This window comes from Furipterus horrens, unplaced genomic scaffold (genome assembly GCF_987537825.1).
Source record: "Furipterus horrens unplaced genomic scaffold, mFurHor1.1.pri manual_scaffold_17, whole genome shotgun sequence".
In the NCBI taxonomy this organism is placed as follows: Eukaryota; Metazoa; Chordata; class Mammalia; order Chiroptera; family Furipteridae; genus Furipterus; species Furipterus horrens.
This window is the reverse complement of record NW_028327187.1, coordinates 64,083,444-64,089,016: the sequence shown is the minus strand read 5'-3', so window position 1 is coordinate 64,089,016 and position 5,573 is coordinate 64,083,444. Positions and strand designations below refer to the sequence as shown.

The 5,573-nt window shown below is 43.0% G+C and overlaps 1 pseudogene; it reads left to right on the top strand.

Moving 5' to 3' along the window:
- The first annotated feature begins 3,482 nt into the window (after positions 1 to 3,482).
- LOC149991135 (glyceraldehyde-3-phosphate dehydrogenase pseudogene) lies at positions 3,483 to 4,503 on the top strand (annotated as a pseudogene).
- The last annotated feature ends 1,070 nt before the right edge of the window (positions 4,504 to 5,573 follow it).

Here is a 5,573-nt window from a genome sequence, read left to right as displayed (position 1 = left end):
CCATTCTACATATATGTTGCAGAGTGGGGGTCTCCAAAAATCCCCAGAATCTGTGGGTTGGGGAATGGGGAAAAGGGAACAGCTTTTAAGATGCCTTTGAGTGACTATGGCTAGTAGCTTAGTGTCTGTTATGAAAATAGCTTTGGTTCTTCCAAGGCCCCAAGAGATGTGAGGGGTTTTGACCATGAAATGGTGCAGAAAGAGCACACAGAGCCTACACAAGGTTATGTGAATTGTCAGAAATGGGTACCACACCCACTACGTCAGGGATTTAAAAATAGGCGGCAGACATTTTGGCTAGGAGAACACCATGCAGCTTTGGAAAGGAAAGGGAGAACTCCATGAGGTTTACAAGGAGGCTGGGAACTCCACGCGGTTCTGCATTAAGAGCTGGAGGGCACCACAACACAGGCAAAACCTCCCCAATCAGGATCGAATGATTGGGAGCTGCCAGTAAAGCTGAATTGTGTCTGGGAAGTAGGAAGACTATATCTCTTGACTTCTAAAACTAATCTGCTTTGGTAGGGGGAGGCAGAACTATGTGTTTGTGGGTGTTTTAAAGAAAATAAAACTTAATGGCAAAAGTCTGCAAATAATTAAATCTCCGTCGTCGGCAGCCGTCCGTCTCGAGAGACGATGGTGTAGCTTCTTAAGAGTCTATCTGCACCCCCGAGAATGGCTGTGCAGTCCAACTCGGGAGTGACACGGTATCTGTCTCCTCCCGTGTTGAATCGACATCTTGTGATGACGCTGGAGTGTCCTCTCCAGTGAAGCTGAAGCTACAGAGCCTGGGCAGGGTGATATGGAGGGTCTGCTGTTGCCCATGCAGCAGACCCCCCCTCTCTTCGCAGCTGAAGGGTCCAAGGGAAAGACGGAGTCAATACAGCTTGGCTTCAGGTGCGCCGCAGGAGTTGCCGGTGTTGACAACAACGTCAAACCGCCTTAGGGACTCCGGCTCCGGATTTTCTGTTGGGGTTTACTCCCTTAGCCTTTCCCCTGAAGAGGTATGCCGCAAGGCAGCGGAGGTTTTTTGGAGTCAGAGTTTTCCTTCTCTGATGTGCCCTGACTGGAGGATCGAACCAGCGACACTTAGCTCGCAGGCCGACGCTCAATCCACTGAGCCAAACCAGCCAGGGGAAATAATTAAATCTATACAATCATTAAATAAACAATTCTTTTTCTTTTCACCAAACTCTGGTATTGACAATTATGTTTCTGGCGGCGGGCAATTGGGCCCCTAATAACTGAAGATCCCATGGGTTCTGTTTCAATTGGAGCAGCCCATGGGTTCTGTTACATATATACACATGTTTTTATAAATGCAAAGGAAAAGTTTTGGACAGAGATACACACTATGGGAGGAGTGTTGGGAGTAGTGTTATGGAAAGATGACATTTACTTTTACATTAAATACCTCTGAATTATTCAGTACTTTTAGATGGAGTTTGCATTGCTTTTACAATGAGAGCAATTAAAAAGATAATAAAATATACTAGATGAACAATAATTGATGCTCATCATTCATTTGCAATGCTTCATTACAACTACTACTATTACTACTACTACTAGAGACAGTCACTTGGAGATTCCTTTAGTCCAAATCCTCCACTGTATTCCACAGAATTTATTTTTTTCTGAAAAATGATCTAAGACTCCATCCTAATCATCTTTCACATAAATATCTTAAAGGCCAGGTATAAGGAGTGTGCTACTGAACTTTATTGAAAATAATTTGTATTTTTAAATTTCTGGATTCAAGTGCGCAGGGTTCACTTTATTCCCCACAGGAGCTATGATCATCTAAGTGTGAATGAAATATCTAAAAGATGCCAATGACCTCTGAAAGGTGGAAAATAGAGATTCAGAAAATAAGAACATTCCTGAAGCCTCTTCTTCTTCTTTTTTTTTTTTTTTACAGAATAAAGTAAAGTATAAATTTGGAAATGTCAAGGGTGAAGCCGGAGATGAGCAAACAGCTTCAGGCTGTGTGAACCAGCTTAAAGGAAGTCAGTGTTGGGAGGTTCGATTTTCACTTTCACCCCTTGCTATCTGATGTTGAGTTAATCCTTCACTCTCCAGTAAAACCCCCTACTCCTTTGAACTTCTTGCCCTCTGGCTATGCCACAGTCCCTGGTGCTTCCCATCCCTTACTCTGACTCTACTCACTATTACACATTCAGTGAAGACTTTTCTTTCTATTCTTACAGAATTTGCTGTCATCTGAAGATTCAAGGTTTGTATGGTAACACATCCAACTTCAGCTCAGGAATTTCCAATTTAGCTTACATATTAGAAACATTTGTAAACATTTTTTTAAGTGCATATACCTGAATTCTACCTACTATTCATAATCTCTCTGCATGGGGACCCTAGCACAGGTTATTCTGATACACAATCAGAACTGTGAATCTCCTACAATCTTGGCGTTGTCTGCTTCTACACCTAACTCTGAATTCAACTTTCATGGCTACACATTTTCGTTACACTACAATTCTGTACTCAGTACCAATATGCATTTTTTCTTTTTTCCCCACACCAAGCATTTCCTTGAAACCAGATTGTGTGCTACAATTAAATCAATTCTGACACTATCTACCTGGAGATAGCAACATATTTCACAGGTTAAGTGCTCAGTCCCACAAAACTGCCCTCACTTCAGATGCCACTCACAAGACCAGGCTATCACCTGTGCTCCTGACAGTCTGGTTATAGATCAGAGGTTCCCATGACCCCCTCTTTGGGTTCAATTAATTTGCTAGAGCTATCCACAGAACTCAGGAAACCAGTTTATTCAACAGATTTCTGATTTGGTACAAAGCATATTAAAGGATAGGAACCAACAGCCAAATGAAGAGATACATTGGACAAGGTCCTGAACCTGGGAACATCTGTTCCTGTGGAGTTTGAGGCTCTGCATGGCTCATGAACGTGTGTGTTCTGGTTCACCAACCTGGAAGCTCTCCAAACTCCATTCTTTTGGGTCTTTATGGAGGCTTCATTACAGAGGTATGATTGATTAAATTATTAGCTATTGGTGACTAATTCAGCCTGCAGGTAACTCCCCTCTCTGGAAATCAGCTCTGGCTGCTATGCCATCATCAAGTTTGCCCTGATGCCATCATCAAGCTTGTTCCTCTTGAGGACACTTTTCTGAGGTTATTTAGTCTGCCTTTGGTGCTGCAGTGTTTTCAGCCATCAGAGGGTTGGCGTCATGCAAGTACCTTTCAGCACTACTTCCTTTGCCTTTAAAGCCTTTGCTTTGGCTTCAGCTTTGGAAGAGGCAGGGGATTCCTTCTTCACTTTCATCACTCACTTAGTGAAAAGACGCCTTCTATAAGTCTTTAAATGGCACTTCATGGTTGTCAGGATACAGTCCAAATTCCATAACATGCCATACAAGACCAGGTATAGGCTCTCCACTCTTCCTTTTCAACAGACAGCCATGTCTCCAAGTTCAGTGCCAGCCTCAACCTTGAGACATCATGGTGAAAGTTGGAGTGAATGGATGTGGTTGTATTGGGCACCTGGTCACCAGGGCTGCTTTTTACTCTCGCAAAATGGATATTGTTGCCATCAGTGATCCCTTCATTGACCTCAACTACATGGTCTATAACTCCCAGTATGATTCTACTCATGGCAAGTTCAAAGGTACAGTCAAGGATGAGAATGGGAAGCTTATCATCAATGGAAAGTCCACTTTCATCTTCCAGGAGCGAGATCCCACCAGCATCAAATGGGGTGATGCTGGTACTGAATATGTTGTGGAGTCTACTGATGTCTTCACTACCTTGGAGAAGGCTGGGGCCCACTTCAACAGTGGAGCCAGGAGGGTCATCATATCTGCCCCTTCTGTGGATTCCCCCATGTTTGTGATGAGTGTAAATCATGACAAGTATGACACTCGCTCAAGATTGTCAGCAATGCCTCCTGCACCACCAACTGCATGGCTCCCCTGGCCAAGGTCACCCATGACAACTTTAGCATCATAGAGGGACTCATGGCCACTGCCACACAGAAGACCATGGATGGCCCCTTTGGGAAACTGGCGTGATGGCAGAGGGGCTGCCCAGAACATCATCCCTGCTTCTACTGGTGCTCCCAAGCCTGTGGGAAAGGTCATCCCTGAGCTGAATGGGAAGCTCATTGGCATGGCCTTCCATGCCCCCATCCCCAATGGTTCAGTTGTAGATCTGGCCTGCCATCTGGAGAAAGCTGCCAAATACAATGATGTCAAGAAGGTAGTGAAGCAGGCATCAGAAGGCTCCCTCAAGGGCACCCTGGGCTATCCTGATCACCAGGCTGTCTCACTTTAACAGTGATACCCAATTCATCTTTGATGCTGGGGCTGGCATTGTCCTCAAAGACCACTTTGTCATGCTCATTGGCTACAGCAATAGGGTGGTGGACCTTATGGTTCAAATGGCCTCCAAGGAGTTAAGAACCCTCTGGGCCACCAGCACCAGTGATAGGAAGAGGGTCCCTCAGCTGCTGGAGAGTCCTTGACCCTAATCAATCCCCCAACACACTGAATATCTCCTGAACTCCAGCTTTCATCTTAGACCCCCCTAAAGGGAGGAGGGGCTTAGGGAGCCCTGCATTGTCATGCACCACCAATAAAGTTCACTGTACCCAGCCAAAAAAAAAAAGACCAGCTATAATTTCAGATTTGAGGACATTTTGATCTCATCTCATACTTTTTCTCTTCAACCACAGTCATGCTTTTTCTTATTAATGAGTGTGTCCTCCCTGTCTGGAAATCCCTCCAGCCCCCCTTTGCAAGTCTAACTTCTCTTTATCCTTAAAGACTTTTTCAGAAGTTAGCTCCTGCCTGATTGAGTCTCAAAGGTGACATAATTTTTGAAATTCAAATTCTCTTATTCAGGGGAACAGTTCTTTAAATGTTTAATTTCCTTTTTAAAAAAAATTGCAGTAAGAACACTTAACATGAGACCTATCCTGTTAACCAACTTTTAAGTTCACAACACAATATTGTTATCTACATTGTACAACATATCTCTAGAACTTATTCATCTTGTATAACTGAAACTTTATACCCATTTAACAACAGCTCTTCCCACTCCTACCAGCCCCTCCTAATGACCGTTCTGCTCTGTTTCTGTGAGTTTGACTATTTTAGATACTTGATATAAGTACAGTCATGCAGTATTTGTACTTCTTGGTATGGTTTATTCACTTAGCCTAAGGTCCTCCATGTTCACTCATGTTGTCATATATAGCAGGATTTCTTTCTTTTTAACGGCTAAATAATATTCCACTGGTGTTTATGTCATATTGTCTTTCAATTCTCTGTGTACTTTATATAATAAATTTGGTACCAAGACCTAGGATGATATTGAAATAATAAACAATCAAAACAGATGCCAACCAATGCATACTGATTATATATCATTCCATCTATTAGACCACAAAATACCTTAATATTAAAAGAGTTTTTCTTGAGACTTCTGGCTAAAATGGAGGTGTAGACAGACATGCTGTGTCTCCCTCCACAACTAAGAAGAAATACAACTATCTCAAAACTAGAAGGAACCAGAAGTTCCAGAAAATCAAAC